Genomic DNA, 20072 nt, shown 5'->3' on the forward strand with positions numbered 1-20072 from the left:
CTAAGACCCAAAGACTTTACAACAGTCTGTGGGCTAAAAGTTATGATTATGCTGGAGAAATTAGAATTGTGTCTGCTTCCCTCCATGAGTGTGATTGTGCCTGCTGATAGAGTATGGTTCAAATTGTTCTAATTCCTTTATATTCAAAGTTGTTAAAAATGAGATGCTTTAGATTCCTCTAATATATGTAACAGTTATTAGAGAATAAGGTTGGCTTTTATCCAATATTCTCATTGGACAAAAAAAAGATTGGTTGTTAAATTAATCCAAAATAAAGTTCAAATTTAAGATTTATACAGCCTAACTTGCCTACTCCAGCTGCCATTTCAGTAAATGCTTATATAAAAGATGTTTTTATACCATCCCTTTACATTTCTGGTAAAGGTGAGAGATTTACAGTTAGTAAATTTATTCATAATTTTTAAGAGCCCATGAAGCGATATTTGTCAGAAATAATTGCTTCAAAAAATGGTTAATTGTTTTTATATATATATATATATATATATATATATATATATATATATATATCTGCTGCTTTAATACAAAAAATTAAGAGGTTAAATCTTTTAATGTATATTATTCATTGTGTGATACTTTATTAGTGGATTTCTCTAAAGAAGTTTTCTACAAGCCATTGCTCCAATATAACGAGCTTTAAAAATTTTTAGAGTACTTGTTACTCCAAAAAAGGATTCAAAGACAGTGTCTTTCAATATTTGAGACCTCAGTTATATCCTAATCAGATGGGGCTAGAGAGATGGCTCAGCCATTAAAGGCTGGACTTAATTTGAATTATAAAGGCTGAACTCCCAGCAACCACATGGTGGCTCACAACCATTTGTGGTGGAGATCTAACGCCATCTTCTGGCTTGTGAGTGTACATACAAAAGAAAATGGTTTACTTTTAATTTTGATTTGCTCTTAGTGATTTTTAAAAGTTGTTAAGAGATATTAATTGGCTAAAACCTCATCTTAAGCTTACCATAGGAAGATTTAAACCTCTGTTTGATGTTTTCAAAGAGATGCAAGTCCTAAATTAAATCATATGTGTATTTTCTTGAGTTTATCCTGCTTCAACACAATTAAATTATGTGTTGTAGCCACTGTTTAAAATGTTAAAAAGGGTGTATCTGCCTTTGTCTTGTTGAATGGTGTGCTTCATGAAGTGCAGAATGTTTCGGCTACATGATCTAATATCTCTAGCTATTTGAATAACATTAAAATTAATAAGGTGTTTAAGAATGCATCTACACAACCGGTGTCCGTGTGTGTGGACCCTCCATTTTTCTTTATGTTATCCAACTTTCAGAATAATTCTGATATCTTGGATTATAAGAATGTTACATGCCTTTTGGCACAATGTTAGAATGGATCACTAGACCTAGCCATGGTTAATAAAGTTACAGCAGCTACTGTTGTTAATCAAATCTCAGAAAAGACCTCTAAGGCTTTGACCATTTTACAGAAAGTGGATGCATATCAGGCATCCTGTTGGTTAATCAGAGAGTTGATTTGCTCCAAGCCCATGTGGAGCAGCTCACGGATGTGGTTCAAATAAGCTGAGTGTCAGCAACCCCACATCCAGGTATTACACCTCTGAGATTTGTGAATGATACATTTGTTCAAAGCCATAATCTTTCTGCTTATTTAAAAGGGAAGTGGACTGGGAAGTTGGACCAGGTGCAACAACAATTGCAGATCCGGATTTCGAGCCTTGATGGAGCACAGATGGACCCTGTTTCCCTTGGCGATTTTACTTCTTGAATTTCTTCTGCCTTTTCCTTCTTTCTTAAGTGGTAGGGATAGGCCTGTTTGATGCAGCCCTATGTTGTGGATTAGTGTTCATGATGGTTGGTCTGTAAGCTCAGAGCCCAACAAAAATGTGACAAGGCAGCTAGCACCCAAGCACTCGCAGCCTTGAGCAAGCATCTCCCCCCTGAAATTTGGCTATCTAGGCTAAGAAAGTAGCCAATGACTAAGACCCTCAGTCGATGCACCCCAAGGGTTCAGCCCATTGCACTGGGTCGATGAGAGGTCTAAGTCCAGCCAGCCCTTGCCTAAATAACTGTGGTACCTGAATAGTAGGTTGACAACCCTTGCACTCCTGGGAGCTATACTCCATTGCACAGGGACGGGTGTCAATTCCTCTTTACTTCCCCTTAGCCCTTGTACCCAGAGGACTTGTTTCCATTGCACCTGGTAGGGTAAGGGAGAATCTTCGGGCTGTAAGCTCTTGATCGCTTATTCCCTCAAGATGGAGTTTGCTTGATTGGGCTTGAGTTCGAATCTTGATTGGTGCTGCGCTTAATAGGCAATAGGCTATTCCATATTAATAATTTAAACAGGGGGAGATGTAGGAAGCCGTGGTCAGTGGTGATAATCCGCCATTCCAAGATGGTGTGGACATCGTGTCCTTCCCACTAGTAAACAATGGACTGTGCAGGTGCAAAGGTAGAAAGCCCACCAAAGTCACTGGCCAATCCCGAGGCGTAATATTGGGTGATGAGTGAACAGCCAATCAGAAGTGAACACGTCACTCTAGGGTGTATTTAAGCTGTGCCTCTTCCTGTTTTTGGCCCTTCTGCAGTCTTTCACGTTTGCTGATACAAGTAAAGCCTCGCTGTGGTGATACCCGAATTCTGCCTATCGTGTTTCTCTTCCACAGTGGAGGGGACATGGGAGGTGCGCGGAACATTACAGGTCTTTTGTACATATATTATGGTTTCCAGTTTTGTGTTTTTATAAGAATTTCATTGTGTTCTTTCAATGTCTTGGAGGAGTTGAGAGGAACAGAAACCATAATCAGAATGAAAAAGATCTATTTTTTAATAAAAGAAAAATATGAGTCTATTTTAAAGGGACAGGAAACTGAGCATTTCAGAGAGACAGTAAGATGTGGAAGGCTTTGTTGTTAGAAAAAAGCTAAAGATTTTCTTCCAAGTGCTCTGCCTCTAACACTGTTCCTTGCACTTCTATTTTAGATCTTCTTAGTGTCTCTCTTGTTATTCTACTATTAGCTTGCTGATTAGCCATGCAATTTATAATTTACATTTCAAATAAAATACTATGTAGCCACAGTTCATCAGTAGCCTTCTTGCAACTCTTTTAGCTACATCAATAGATCTCATAGGGCATTTGTTATCCGTCAGGCCAATGTCCAGGCTTATTCCATCTGTGGCAATCTGTTCACCAAAAATTAGCCTGGAGATCTTCTCTTTATGACTTCTGGGGATTCAAATGGCTTCGCTTAAAACAAATGAAAAAGTACTGAGCAGAAATGTAAACTCAGATCTGAGTAGCTCAATAGCCTCAAACAGAGTTTTGCTCTTTGGCCTTCTGATTTTCCTTCTATAAAATAGCTTAGCCACTTAGTTCATTTTACATTGATAGTAAAGCAGAAATACAATAATTAAGAATGGAACTTCAAAAGTAATAAGTTTAATCTTTTTATCTTTTATACTGTAACAAGGGTCTCAGAGCCTGTCCCAGAATCAATAGGCTATCAAAAACAGAAACAAAAACAAACAAGACAGTCTAGATTATTTCTTTTTCAGTTGTCAGCCAATGGAGTCCAATAGCCCCTCTCAAATGTTACAGAATATTTACATTATTCTTGGTTACCCTCTACAACTTGATGGTAAGAGCCTACTGCCAACATACTTGAATCAAAGAGGATAAAAAAATCAAGCAGGAGGTTCTCTTGCTTACAATGCAAGGGAGCCCTGGTGCACCAGTATCATTAAACCTCATGTTATTGCAGCGAATCTGGTCCATGTGAATTTCTGGGGGAGCACATCCCCTGGTTTTGGATTTTACAGTCCAACATTTTGGAGGTCCCACTGAGATATGCTCTTTCAGAACCCCACGACTCAGGGATCAGAGGTTTTTGCTTGAGCAGGTGTGTTTTCTGTTTTCTGTTTTGTGTCTATGTAATGTCTGTGCCCCTGGCAGAGGCAACTGTGTGTGTGTGCTGTCTGTGAAGTATCTGTGCACCTGTGGCAGGGGCAACTGTTTATGAAGCCTGGTTTCTATGCTTGTGGCAGGGGCAAGAACTGGGCAAGCCATGGAGGGGCAGGACCCTGGGATAGGGTCGGGACCCTGGGATGAGGGTTAGGTTACAAGTTCCAAAAGGGAATTTGTCAGTAGTGGAAGCAGTGGGACTGACGTGTCAGCACACTGCAGGCCACAATTCTCTGAGGGACACCCAGAGTTTGTTTGTATGGGAGATAGGGTCAGGAATGACCCCTCTCCATTTGAAGGTGGTCTTTGGCCACTGCTGCCTGGGGTGGTGCTTGTTGCGCTCTCGTGGCACTGTGTCTGTGTCTAATTTTGTTTGTATTGTTCATTGCTGGTGGTGTTAGAAATCTGTTAGATTTGGTCCAGGATGGGCTGGCCAAGTCATCTGAATCTGTTAGATTTGGTCCAGCATAGGCTGACCAAGTCATCTGAATCTGTTAAATTAGGTCCAGTGTAGACTGGCCACATCATCTGGTAATTGGAGCCATCTATCAGCAGTCTTTTTATGTCCTGATTGTGTAACCTGGTCTCAGCGCCTGTAACAGGGATGAAAACTGTCTGTATTACCGGGTTTATCCGCCGCTCTTGACAGGGGTGAGCTGTCTGTGTTGTTTTTCTTTCTTTTCTTCGCAAACTGTCTGTGTGTTGGTTGTTGTTCTTTGTGTTCTTGAACTTTGACTGACGTTATTTTAGACTGAATCTACTGTGTTCTAGTGTATCTCCCCCAGGGGTCAGTCTTTTGCATGTTGCCTGCTAGTGTAGGCTTCTTCCTCGTCTCCTTGGTCATTTGTGGTCGGCTACAGCCCAGCGGCCTTGCCTGAAGCAGAGGGTCTGGGGCCCTGCTTGCTACCATCACCCCTGTGTTCCTTCTCCCCCTTGGATAAATTTTTTTTTTGTTTTGAGGCAGTTTTCTTTCTCATGGCTGAGAACTCCAAGCTGGACCTGGAGAAACTGCTCCCAAGAGCTGCTGGCTCCAAGCCAACCTCCACATGTCTCTTTCCCATAACCCAAAATCTCACTTCTTCTGATTCTGACTCTCCTATCAAGCCTCTATGTTTCTTCCTCTAAGCTTTTCTTCAAAGTTGGCCTTTCCTCTCCTTCTCTACAGTTAAGATTTGCCAGTTTAAAAAAAAAAAAAAAAAAAAAAAAAAAAAAAAAAAAGGAGGGAAACTGGGAATACAGGGGACCTCTCTGCTGGAACACCCAGCCACCACATGGCGGAACAGCCACTGCATGGCAGGGTAGACCCCCTCCCCCACTGCTTCTAAACTCTCCATTGAGATAGACTCTGAGTTCCCACTGACCAGACTCAATTGGGACTTCAACATGCCTGACAGTATGAAACACCTGAAGGTCTACCGTCAAACTCTAATGGCAAGTCTCCAGGGAGCTGCACAGCATTCCACTAATTTGGCTAAGGTAAGAGAAATGGCCCAAGGGCCTACCAAATCCCCTTCAGCATTCCTAAAATGGCTGATGGAGGCATTTCACTGGTTCACGCCCTATGACCCTACATCTGATAAGCATAAAGCTACAGTAATGATAGCCTTTACTGACCAATCTGCCAGTGATATTAAGAAAAAGCTACAGAAGTTAGATAGATTACAGGACAAGTATTTTAGAGATCTGGTGCAGGTAGCTGAAAAGGTGTTTTATAACAGAGAGACTGAGGAAGAAAAAGAAGAGAGAAAGTAGAAAGAGCAGGAAGCTAGGGAACTGAAAAAAAAAAAGACAGGAAAAAACTGGACTAGAATCTTGGCCACAGAAGTTAGAGAGAGTCAAGGGCCAGGCAAGAGAGTACTGGGCAACTGAAGGGGGCCTTTAGATAAAAATCAGTGTGCCTATTGCAAAGAAAAAGGACACTGGACAAGAGAATGCCTGAAGAAAAGGGGGATAAACCCCTGAGGAGCCCAAGAAGAAGCCCCTGGCCACAAAATACTGGCCCTGGGTAAAAACAGTGACTAGAGAGGATGGGGCTTGGACTCCATCCCCAAGTTCAGGGTAACCCTGAGAGTAGAAGGGAAGCCCACCCAGTTCCTGGTGGACACTGGAGCCCAACATTCAGTCCTTTCATGAACCATGAGCCCATTGTCTGGCAAGAGGTTGTGGATCCAGAGAGCTACTGGTAATAAACAATATTCATGGACGACCCGAAGGACAGTGGACCACCTCAGCGTGGGCCAGGTGTCCCACTCGTTCTTAGTCATTCCAGAATGTTCCTACCCTCTCCTGGGCAGGGACCTGCTTACAAAGATTAGAGCACAGATTCACTTCCTTCCAGAGGGGCCCCAAGTAAAAGACAGACAAAGAAATGTGTTGACTGTAAAACTCGAAGATAAATATCACCTTTTGACCACCCCCCCCCCAAAAAAAAACCCAGCAATATGGACTTGTGGCTCAATCAGTTCCCTGAGGCATGGGTGGAAACTGCAGCCTTGGGTGAGGCTAAGAACCAGCTGGTGGTCCCTGTAGAGCTGAAAGCCTTAGCCATCCCAGTAACAGTCCATCAGTATCCCATGAGTAAAGAAGCCCGAGATGGAATTAGACCTCATATCCTCAGATTGCTAGGTCTAGGGATACTTAAAAGGTGTCAGTCAGCATGAAACACACCCCTGCTCCCATTACAAAAACCAGGTACCAACGACTACCGACTGGTGCAAGATCTATGTGAGGTAAACAAGCAGGTAATTTGTTGAGCTCTCTTCCCCCAGAAAGGACTTGGTACACTGTACTGAATTTTAAAGATGCCTTCTTCTGCCCCCAACTGTGCCCAAGAAGCCAACCAATCTTCACGTTTAAATGGTAGAACCTGGGGTCAGAAATATCTATACAACTAACATGGACTCGTCTTCCACAGGGGTTCAAGAACTCCCCTACCATTCTTTTTTTTTTTTTTTTTTTTTTTTTTTTTTTTTTGTTTGTTTGTTTTTCGAGATAGGGTTTCTCTGTGTAGCCCTGGCTGTCCTGGAACTCACTCTGTAGACCAGGTTGGCCGCAAACTCAGAAATCCACCTGCCTCTGCCTCCCAAGTGCTGGGATTAAAGGTGTGTGCCACCATTGCCGAGCACTCCCCTACCATCTTTGATAAAGCTCTACTCCAGCATCTTGCCCTGTTCAGAACAGAAACAACCCCCCCCCCCCGTAACCCTTCTTCAGTTTGTAGCCTGGTTGCCCCTGACAAAGACACATGCCTCAATAGAACCTGCCGGTTACTAGCTGAACCAGAAAAACTTGGTCACAGAGCCTCTACTAAGAAGGCCCAGATCTGCAGAAAACAGGTCAGTTACTTGGGGTATCTGTTCAGAGATAGAAAGCAATGGCTTTTAGAGGCTAAAAAAGAGACTGTGTTTCATACCCCTCCTCCCTCCAATGCCAAACAAGTAAGAGAATTCCTGGAGACATCGAGGTTCTGTCAGTTAGCAGAACCCACACCTCCATTCCTATATACGGCCCAAGATCTGGCCTTAATGACTCAATTCAAAAAGGAGTTTGATAAGGACCTGAGGGTGTGGAAAACCCCAGCTGGAAAGATAATTCTGTCCCAGAAAGAGGCAGAAGTCATGGTGAAACAAATGCATCAATGGACCCGCCTAAAAGTCAAGAAACTTGTGGCAACTGTGTTAAAGACAGACAAAGAAATGTGTTGCATGTGTTGACTGTAAAACTCGAAGATAAATATCACCAAGTTCCACCTGCTTGGACTCACACTGGCTGGTTGAAGATATCGTACATGCATGTATATCCTGTCAAAGACAAATGCCTGCCGAACCAAGGCTGAACCTGGCAAATGCCTCTGAGGCAACAGACCGAGAGCCTATTGAGAGGTAGATTTCACAGAGATCAAGCCCGCCAGGTATGGTAATAAGTAACTCTTAGTATTTATAGACACCTTCTCTGTTTGGATAGAGGCTTTTCCAACAAAGAAATGGCAATAGTGGTGGCGAAAGAGATTCTAAAAGAAATCTTTGAAAGAGATTCTAAAAGAAATCTTTCCATGGTTCGGGGTGCCTAAGGTAATCAGCTTAAATAATGGGCCTGCCTTTGTTGCCCAGGTAAGTCAGGGATTGGCCAAGTACCTGGGGTTTTATTAAAAACTTCATTACATTTATAGACCCCAAAGCTCAGGTCAGGTAAAAAAAAAAAAAAAAAAAAAAAAAGCCTAAAAGAGACCTTGATTAAATTGTCCATGGAGACTAGTGGTACAGACTGGGTGGCACACTTTCCTCTGGCTCTTTTTAGGGTTAAAAACACCCCTTCAAGGTTTAACCTAACTCCTTTTGAGATTCTATATGGGGCACCCGGTCATTTGACCACCTTTGGAGAGGTGACTGTACTTACTTGCCGTAGTAACAGTAATTTGTATGCTAGGTTAAAAGGACTTCATGTGGTGCAGAAAGAAGTGTGGACCCTGTTGGCCCAAGCCTATGAACCAGGGACCCCGGAAACATCCCATAGTTTCCAGGTTGGAGACCCGGTCTACATCCAGCTGAAAGGGACCGTTGCTGGTGTTGCTAACCACTTCCACCGCAGTGAAGGTTACTAAAATATCAGCTTAGATTCACGCCTTTCATGTGAAACCAGCTCCAGAGAGACCATCGCCCAATTAGATAGTCCGGTGCACTCAAAGCCCACTTGAAATAAGGATCCAAAGGCAGACTAAAGCTGACTAACATGATTCCACCTGAGGTACTCATGGTCTAGACCGCGATCCCGTTCCTGGTGGGAAGGCCTGGACTAGCCCTTGGTGGTAACCCTTGTGCCCCCCCCCCCATAGTTGATGCCTACCAGGTCTCCTTAGCCCACAATACTTCCGACCCCGAAAGCCATATTAGCTGAGACTTGCCAAATTTAGATGGGTCAGAACTCAGGTTGGTCCAAATAATAGAGCAGGCTTTTCAGGTGTTAAATTCTACTAACCCAGATGTTACTCAGGCTTGCTGGCTCTGTTATAATGTAGCCTCTCCTTACTATGAGGCTGTGGGGCTCATAGGTAATTACTAAACCTCTGTCTCACCCTCAAACTGCTGCTGGACCTCTTGAGGTGCTAAGATCACTCTAGCAGTGGTCTCTGCATGAAGGCTCTGCCTGGGAAAGATCCCACATACTCACTCTCACCTATGCAATACAACCATCCATGTAGCACAAGAAGACAGTATTAGTTACTGACACCCCCCTAAAGATGGTTGGTGGACATGTAGAACAGGGCTTTCCCCCTGTGTTAATTCCAGGGTGCTAAATGAAGCCCAAGACTTCTGTGTCATGGTCCGGCTAGTGCCTAGGCTAATAATATACCATGCTGAAAATGATCTCCTAGATGCCTGAGAGGGAAAACTTCACAGGTCCAAAAGAGAATCCGTTAGCTTGACTCTCGAAGTCCTCTTAGGTTTAGGAGTAGCTGCAGAGTAGCTACTGGAAGAACTGCCCTAGCTCTACAGCCTGAGTACTACCAGAGACTTAGTGAGGCCATAGATGGAGATATTCAGGCTATAGAAGATTCAGTCTTCTATAAATTACAGGAGTCCTTGGCCTTTCTTTCTAAAGTAGTCATGCAAAACAGAAGATTAGATCTCTTTTTCCTCCAACAAGGCAGGTTTTGTGCAGCCTTGAAAAAAAAAATGTTGTTTTTATATAGATCATTCAGGAGTAATCAAAGATTCCGTGGCCAAGGTCCGAGAAAGGCTAGCTAAGAGACAAAGAGAAAGAGAACAGGATCTAGGGTGGTTCCAGTAATGGTACAATAAGTCTCCCTGGTTTACTACCTTGGTTTCGGCCATAATGGGACCCCTTATAATCTTGCTTCTATTGCTCACCTTTGGCCCCTACATTCTAAATTGCTTAGTTAAATTTGTTAAAGATCATGTTAATACCATACAAGTGCTTATGCTTAGACAACAATATCATGGTGTATACCAAGATGATAGCTTGTGATTCCAAGATTGGAATCAGCCACAGAGAAAAAGGGGGAATGTTAAGAATTCGGTTAAACTTAAAAATTAACTGCCCCAGGACACATCCTGGTAGAAGCACATTCCTTAGTCCAAGGACACCTTCTGGATTACACTGCTGGATTAACATTCAGAGGAAGAAGGGATTAAAATTCCTCAGACAACAGGGAAGAGAGCATGTGGTGATTGCCCAGAGTATGTAGACACATTCTGCAGGACGACCAACCCTTGACACTTACAGACAAGGGAAGTTTTTGCTACCTCATTCCCCAAAGACAAATCAATTTGAAAGTCACACTGTTCTGCCAATCATATCGTCCCTAGTCACTGTTTCTGTAGTACGCCCCTTAAAATGTATAAAAACTGCTCTTAACCTCAACTCAGGGTTCTCTTGCCTACAATGCAAGGGAGCCCTGGTGCACTAGTATCATTAAACTTCATGTTATTGAAAAAAAAAAAAGAGAGAGAGAGAGAGAAAAAAGAGAAAAAGAAAAAAGAAAGTGAAGACCCCCAAACTCGGGAGACCCTTATTCAAGTCTCGGGAAGTCACAGCCACCCACAAACTCAGAAACTCGAAAGACACCTGGATGCAATCAGCAGAGGTTTATTAGGGAGGAGAGTTGGCAGCCAATGGTCAAACTGCTCACTCCTGCAGGAGTAGAGTTTGACAAAAGACCAGCAAGCTGAGGGGCTTTTTAAAAAGGTAAAACCACAAACCAGGGGAGTGGGAAGGGGGGTGGTGAGGGGTTGTCAAGGATACATAACATAAAAATAGTGGAACATTCCAGAGGAGCCCATACCTAAATGATTCAGGGTCATGTGGAAAGCACTCTGCACACCCATTCCTCACAAAAATGTGGTCTTGCCATGTCACTTGTTCAACTATTTCTCAGTTGTTGCCCTGTCACTTTGCCCAACTATTTCTCAGTTGTTACCCTGTCACTTGCCCGGTGATTGTGGCTACTAGCTTCCCAGTCCCACCTAGATGACTTGCATCTTTTTTTTGTAGTCAGGAATGTGTCTTCCTGCTTTGGGGCTTCCCTACCCACAGGTGGGTTCTCTTCCCTGGGGATTGAGGAATGTTAATTCAGCAAGTGTCCTCTGACTCAGGGAAAATGTACTCCTCCCGGAATGTATCCCAGGGCAGTGAAGGCCTGAAATATTACATTCAGTTCCACTTTCTGGAACCTGCATTTTTTTCCTCAGGTCTAGGGGTAAAGAAAAAGCCTGTATATATTTTATAAAATAGTCTTTATAATTTTTCACTCTACAAAAGGAAGAAAGAAATCAAGCAGGAAGCAACCGGAACGCTTCCTCCATGCTGCTAGGATTTATAATCCTGGAAGACACTATGCATGGTCCTGAGGGAGTAATCAACTTTCTTACCCATCAGTGAACCATCTGAGCTACAATGACAACTGGCTTCACAAAATATGGACACTAGTACAATAGGGGTACCAATGTTGTGGTTTAAATAACAACAATCTGATAGAATTTAAAGCCTACTTCATAATGCAACTTGGTACAATTAACTGGGCCAAAAAGGAAAAAAAAAAAAAAAAAAGTGGCTGGGTAGATCACAAGCCCACAGAACAACCTAGTACTATTATTCTGGTAAATAGAAATAATATTCAATAGCTCCTTCCAAGTTCTTCTCTTTATACACATAGATTAATACATCTCTCATTAGAATAGACAGTAAAACACAGAAGCTCACAATTGGTTGACATGCAAACAATAAGATATTCTGGAGTACTCAAATCAAATGGGACATCTATGTCATACTCTTTCCCCAAATCACTCAGGCACATTGCAGAAGAAAGATTTAAGAGTCAGAGGTAGTGGGCATCAGCAGTAAAATAGTATTTGTCAAAAATGACAGTGCCTTTGCACAGATGAACTCATAGCACCTGTGACTACATACACAAGACCTATACAAGACTAAGTCAGAAAACATCTCCACACAGATGGAAAAGGGATTCTGATTAAGTCCCATCTGTGAAGAGCTATTTTTCAACTGATGGCTGCTGGAACAGAGAGAGTTGTTTTTTTGTTTTTGTTTTGCTTTGTTTTGTTTTTTTACCAGTGTGATCCCTGAGAGGCTACTTATGCTCCAGTAGATATCCATTCTTATATCCATTCATGTATGGGCAGCATTACATTAACTCAGGTTTTGTAAAAGAGCATATGAAGGAATAAGAGAAAAGCAGTGGGGAATGGGGACAACTGCAGGGATGAGAATGCAGGACTGAATTCCATGAGAATGTGTATGCTTATGTGAAGTTCTCAAATAATAAAAAAAGTCAAGAAGAAAAACCCAAGTCCAACTTGCCTGCTAATAAACTATGATGTCTTAGTTGTTGGCTGGCTGTTCAGTCTCTCCAGTTATAATGCTATTATAACCATTCTTACTGGATAACCTTGCTTTATTCATTGAATAAAACAATATGTGCAAATCCCCTGTGTTTTCATAGGCACTTTAATAAGCCATAGCTTACAAAAAAAAAAAAAAAAAAAAAAAAAAAAAGATTGGGTCATTAATCCAGAAACACAAAGTTACAAAACCGTTGTCTCTCACATAATATTTACAATAGCCCCATGTCGGTGAAAGGGGCTAAGAAAGTACTCAGTTTAAGTTGCCTGTTCCCCAGTGTAATAATAGCACTGACTCCTACTAAAGGCCCTGACAGATGTGAAGAACAGCAACAGCACCCAACTCAGTGACTTCTGCCCTAAGTACCACATATACTTGCATGTATTTATTAAATCATTTATTATCTCATTTATTTCATAAACTATATGCCAGCTCTATGACAGACATTGAAAACAACAAGACAAATAAAGGCTAGTATTTCTGGCTCACTTTTTGTATGAATCTTACTAAATTGCTAGGTTTTCCAAAAGTGCCCTCCCCCCATGATGACTTGAGATTACCAGCAAGTGCTTGGATGGGGACATCCACCTCAGCTTTCCACTGAGCCCTCCTTAGTCACACTCTATCTGCTCTTTGACACCCATTAGTACAGCTGCTGGAGAAAGATGGAAAGTTTTCCTCAAAGGACAAGACACTAATTCCCCTCTAGCAAAGAGAAGGTCACTCATTCACCTAAAGCTGGAAAAAATTTATTCTGTAAGGGTAAAAGAGAAAACAGCTTCATTAAGTTGACAAATAGTCCTGACCGCTTGCCTCCCAGGGCTGGAGAACTGGAGATTTTGGAGTAATTATTTGTAAAGGCAGACTTAAACATCATTTATTATTCTGCCTTAATCAACTTGCAAATCAGAAGCCTCCAGACTTTCTCCTCTAATTTCTATAGCAGGAATGCTATCCTGTTTTTAAAAAGAACAAGTTGTTAATGTTCTTCAAGCATCTTTCCACATTAATATGTAGTTATGCAACTCTCACAGCATTAATTTAGATAACACAGTTTTCCCAGCTTTATCTCTATTTTCAGATAAATAAACAAAGCCACAAGTAAAGTCAGTGCCTACCAAGCTTCCAGCCATACAAGATCACCATACTTCAAAATTATATGTTTTGTGAAAAATTGTGAAAAAAGGTTGGAACTCCTAATCCTGTATTTGGGATGATCTAAACTATGTAACTAGAAGGACAGAAGAGAGGACACAGTTGGTGGCGGTGAGTTTTTTCCTATGCGAAGAACTTAAGAGACTTCTCCATATTTTATTATTAGTTTTCCAAAATGTTTGTATACTATTTTTGTAATGTAATGGTTGGCTTTCATTCTCCTCTAAAGAAAAAAGAAAGGAAGAAAGAAACAGAGAAAAAAGAAAGAAAGATAAAAAAGAAAGAAAGAAGGAACAATGAAGGAAGAAAAGAAAGAGAAGGAAGGAAATGATTGTACATTCATTTTATTTTTAGAGATGTTAAAAAGGTTAACTATTAAAAGCAATATGTGAGAGCAGAGATATTTCTACTCTGTTAAAAAAAAAAGAACCACTAACCAAAGAGCATACATGAGGGAAACCTAGGCTTCTCCACACATATGTAGCAGATGTGCAGCTTGGTCTCTATTTGGGTCCCCCAACAACTGGACCTGGGGCAGATTCTGTTGCCTGTATGTGCATCCTGTTTCCTTAACTGGGGTGTCTTGTCTGGCTTCAGTGGGAGAGGATGTGCCTAGTCCTTCAGTGATTTGATGTGCCAGGGTAGGATGGTAACCAGAGGATATCTCTCCCTACTCAGGACACACACACACACACACACACACACACACACACACACACACATATATACACACACTAAAAGCATAAACAATGCTCAAAATAAGATCTGCAGATATCTGGGAGAGGCCAGAAGAAGCTATTTACAATTTGGGGCATTGCTTAATTTGAGGCATTGCTAATAGCTGAGGCATGTCAGGAACGAAGATTATCTAAAACCCAAATACACTGGCAGCACAAAAATCTAGTTTTAACCAAGAAGAAAAATTATTTCTTGCTCATGCCATAGTCCAGTGAGTCAAGGAGATGTTTTAGAGTTTCTGCTATGTGCAGTCATTCAGGGACTCAGGTTTCATCAAGTGCTAGGGACTCAAAGACCTCTGCAAACAATAGGAAGGACTTAAGCTACTGCAAGAGTATTGATGACAGACATGGGACCTCTCCCTTCCATTCCACTCATGTCCTGGTTCACTGTGAAGACCTGAAAATGAAATCTAGTAGATATGTAGGAATGAAAAGACATGGGTCTGTTTAACACTTTGCCAATGTATCCCACAAAGGATTTTGGAGAATAGTGAATTGCTGCAGGGTTGAATTGCCAGTGGGTATTATGTATTTGCATATAGGTATGGCCCCATAGACTTCCCCACACCTTATAAGCAGTTCAAATATTTTTACAGTAGAGAAAAATCTGCTATGGATACATTTCTAATCTTCTGGTAACAAACAAAGGAAGTCCTTGCCAGTATTTCTCCACCTTATTCATTCCAGGGTGTATTTTTAAATCATAGTATTTGTAGAGTCCTGTAGAATAGCATACAGAGTAAAAATATGTACAGCCAGCTGACAGAACTCCAGAGGTCCCTGGCCCTACCTAATATTTCAGTCTTCTGTACAACTGACCCTGAACTACAGCTCATCTGTGGGTAACTTTCTCTTGATCATGCAATTACATAGGGTAGGAAAGAAAGAAATATTAAAAAAAAAAAAAAAAAAAAGTATGGCCAGACACTCACAACTTTCCCACTGCTCATACATACTCCTGCAGTGAATAATTGTTATTTCTGGAGAAAAGACAGCTTCCCAGGCGAAATTGGAAAAATATCATTAAATCTACATTAAATCTTCAATTAATCATTATGTTAAGAATGGGAGGAAGTACCAACAAATTCTGTGGCCATATAATAACTCATGAATATAAATCAGAGACTTTAAATTATTCCTTAACTAAATATTTGGACATTCACCATTATCGATAATAATATAGCTTATCTGAGAAGGAAAATTGAAAGAGCAGTATGGACTTAATGCTCATTTAACTTTGAGTGAGCTCAGTTCTTTAAAGGACAAACCCACTAAAGTGGCCGTCCAAATCCTTGCATGGAGAATGCTTTCCAAAGCCCCTGCTTGTCAAAAGTTGCTTTTGTGACTCTACAGTCTTGTTTGTCATTTCATTGAGTGAAGCCAAAGATAGTTTATTAGAAAGAAGTAACTATCTGGTATTTAAATTGATTCATTCTTAAGAATTAATTTTTTAGAAACCTGAATGCTCAGACAGCATGATCCCTGGTCACCAAAGAGATGCTATGAAATCTCCAACTGAGGGAAGAACAGAACTGTGTTGGTGGAGGCCCCAGAGGGGCTAGGCCAGCAGTTCTCAACCTGTGGGCCGTGACCCCATTGGCGAGCCTCTATCTCCAAAAATATTTTCACTATGATTTATAACAGTAGCAAAACTACAGTTATAGTAACAGAAGTAATTTTATAGTTGGGAGTCTCCACAACATGAGGAACTGTATTCAAGATTAACAGACTTTTAGTGAACTCTATTAGGCAGGTTGGGAACATTTGGGCTAATCAAAGACCTTACCTTGTAATTCTCTGATTTCTCCTTAAAGAAATCTGTTTTGGAATTTCCTTGTCATTGAAGGTCATTCTTCTGTAGTTTGTATCACATGTTGAGCTTCTGTTAGGGTTTCTCATTCTATTTCTAACTGTGTCTTCTTTGCATAGATGGATTTTTCCCTTGGTGCTCAGCTACCAAGATGTTGGTATAAAGTATTATACTTGATGCCTCCCTTGCATGGGAGAAAGTGATGAGAGCAGAAGGATGAGGAAGTCCTGGACTATCATGCAGTACCCACTCCTCTTCTCCTCTCTGAATCTGCCATACTAAAAAGCAAAATTAATCTCATCCTTCTGAAAGAATTCTGAAAACTAGAGTACTCCATCCTATCATTTCAACTTTGAGCTACAGGTCAGTCATGAATCACTGCAGGCAAAAGTCCTTGGTTAAGCTTTGAGGTCACAAACCTTGGCAGAAATTAACATATTGAAAGGTAAGACTTGTTTGTCATAATGCAGCCTACACTGAAACAGAATCATGAAGCTGAAGACTAAGAGATTATTCAGTACCCTAAAATCCCCAAAACTATTCAAAATATTTATTTCAAAGTACCTTAAAATATATAATTCACTAGTTGTAGAAGTTAGTAATTCCAAATAACAAAAGTCATACACATCCCTTCAGATGAAGGAATTAAGCACTCATTTACTAGCCCCATCCATGCAAGAAGCCTGTGAGAACAACTCAGACTACATATTTATATGATGAAGGAAATACTTAACTTAAAAAACACAGAAATAAATTTATGATTATGAAGAACAACAATCACAGGAAACACAATCATTAGTATAATAAGTAAAAGCAAGTAGTGAAATTAGTAATAGCCAAACTAAACCAGCCCACCAAGCAAGGGAACATACATAAGCTTAGAGTAAGAAAACCCAGCTCATATGAGGAATGTTCCCTTTGATGGATGTGGTCTGGGTCTTGGCCACAGTGTTAGAGGAATGCACATTTAAATTAAATTGTCCAGAACTAAACACACACACAATACACAAGCGCACACACACACACACACACACACACACATGTACTCACATATACAAATGCATACCCATGCACAAACATGCACACACACATGCATACATAAGCATACAGACAGACACATGTACACACAAATACATAGATATATGCATACACAAAAACATGCATTTATACATGTTTACACAAGCACATAGACATACACAAAAATAGACATTCATACACATACATACATGTACATATGCTCACATGCACATACATGCACACACAGCTGTATATAAAACTAGTAAAATGTAAATAATGGTTGTATGAATGACAGTCTCCTGGCCATAGTACTGTGCTACAGGTATGCAGATATTAGCTTTTAGAAGAAACTGAAAATACTGCATCACTAAGGTCTGTCAGATGACTCTGGGCCAGAAGACTGAAGATTTGATGCTCCAACGTTCGGTAGTATAGGGGCTTTTCAGGTGTTCAGTGGTCTCTATAAATTGGCTAAGTTTTAGAAGCTATGTTTAGTGCCCATAACTTCAGTTAACTCAGTCATTCTGGATTTCTGACAGGGTTGAAGACCTATAGTCTCATAGCCAATCCTGGCTATTTACTTTGAGAGAAAAGATCTGAGTAGATGGTTTTCAGCTGACATTCATTCTAAAGCCAAAAAAAAGCCAGGATCAAAAGTAAGGGTTTTAGTTAGAAGAGATGACAGAGGTTCTGGTTAGTCAACAAAATGATGGACTGGGTATTAGGACTATCTTGTACCTCACTGGTACAATTAGGAATAAGTATGCTCTAATTGTATTGTGAGAGAAAAGTGTTACTTTAACAGGAAGAGTGATATGTAGGAGGAGCTAAGTGGGAAGGAGTACTGAGAGGAAGAGATGGAGTAAGGAGAGAAGATGAAGGAGAGGAGAAGCAAGGTGATGAGAGAGAAAAAGAGAGAGAGGGCATGGAGGCAGATGTTCACATGTCTCCACCAGTCAAAGATAGTTTTTATATCTAGGTTGGGTATTGGGTTATGCTTCTGATTGAGCATTACCAAACTTATAAATCCTTTGATTAACATTTAAAAAATTGTATAATAGCAAAAAGGAAAGGGGGGGCATGGGACAGGGGTTTTCTAGGGAGGGGAAATGGGGAAAGGGGATGGCATCTTAAATGTAAATAAAATATAAAATAAAATTTAAAAAAAGAAGAAACTGAAAAGAAGAAGCATAGCTCTCCCAGGATTGTTCCTTGCAACTATAAGTGAACTTCAACTGGCACAAAGCTTTTAAAGTATAAGGAGCAGCTCATAAAAAAAGTTGATCCCAAAAGGAAGCTGGAAGGAGCTGAAGAGAGGAACCAGCTAAGAAAGTTAATTAAAACATTTAAAAACAAATAAATAAAATAAACCAAAAAATAAAGTTGACCACTCCCCAGAGCCACTTTACATCTATATTCTTCCAAGCATTACATGAGTGACAGTGTTCAACACATAAGACATTTATATCTTGACCACATTCATCATGAATGACTGACATAGGACATCAACGTTTTTAGCACTTATTAAAAATTCCAACATTGCTTTACAATGATTTGCACCAAAGTGGCACAGCTTTGGAAACACGAAATAATATGCCTATTGATCCACACACTGAGCACAACTTATATGGGCCTTCTGCTCAGGGTCTTAGGGCTGCTGTCATGGTGACAATCAGGTTGTGTCTGGAGACATCACTAAAGGGATATACTTCTAACTAAGACTGTAGTCAGAGTTCATTTTCTTACATTCATGTCAACTTTCTTCTTCAAGGCTATGTGAAGAATCTTTCACTCTAGTCCACTAAAATAAGTCCCATGAGGTACCCTAATCAAGGCAGCAACTGTCCATCAATATCACCAAGTCCTTTTGGCCAGAGGTATGTCACAGATTCAGCTCGTATGCTGGAGGAAGAGACTACACAAGGCAGAACTCATCAGGATCGCATTGAGTATGCCTTCCCCCAAATTATTGCATAGTATTCTGTGTGAAAAAAAAAAAAAAAGCTTTTGGTCACTTCAGTTTTCCAGGAGTTAGGGAAGAAATAGAGACTTTGTGAGTCTCTGAAAGAAAAGGAGAAGATTCGGTCATCAATCAAACCATGTGATAATATGTCTTTGTCTAATCTTTATAAAAGCTTAAGATGTAAGATCTGTCAGCTCCATTTCACAGATGACAAAATCGAAACTCAACTGACAGTGTCTGTGACCCAGTCTACATCTCACAGGTGATACATGGCAGTGGCAGGGATGCATCTCCCCCTCTTTTCAATGGAAATAAATTCCTTTCTCATACAATAAATTAAAATTACAGTTTCCCTTCCTTTTATTCACATCCTCTCCTATCTGGATTCCGACAGGCATCCAAGAGATAGAAACAAAACATAACAAAGTAAAATATAATAAAATAACACAAAACCATAATATTGAGGTTGGACAAGTCAAATCAGCAGAAGGAAAAGATCCCAACAGAAAGCACAAGAATCAGAGACCCACTCATTCACACACTCAAGAGTCCCATAAATTTTAAAATGAGAGCTATAGTATATATTTGAAGGACTTGGTACAGATCCATACAGGCTCAATTCTGTGAGTTTTACTCAGTTGATTTAAAGAGACATGTCCTCCTTGTGTCCTCCATCTCCTCTGGCTTTCACACTCTTTCCTCCAGGATTCCCTGAGCTCTGATGGGAAGAGTTTGAGCTGTGTGTTCCAAGGTCTTTGTCCCTCTGTCTCTGTCTCTCTGTCTCTATCTTTGTGTAAATGTGTAATATCTTTCTGTGAGTCTCTGCATTTGTTCCCATTTACTGTAGGAGGAACATCCTCTGATGATGGCTGAATATGACACTGATATTTAAGTATAGCAGAATACCATTAGAAATAATGTTATTACTACTTTTCTTTCAGATAAGTAGTATTTAGCTTTACCATAGGTCTCTGGGCTATCCAGTCTCTGACTCTTGGTCATCCAAACAGTGTCAGGAATTAGGTACAGAGCCCTGGGTATATGCCCAGGA

The sequence above is a fragment of the Arvicanthis niloticus genome, chromosome 13 (assembly GCF_011762505.2).
Source record: "Arvicanthis niloticus isolate mArvNil1 chromosome 13, mArvNil1.pat.X, whole genome shotgun sequence".
Taxonomy (NCBI): Eukaryota; Metazoa; Chordata; class Mammalia; order Rodentia; family Muridae; genus Arvicanthis; species Arvicanthis niloticus.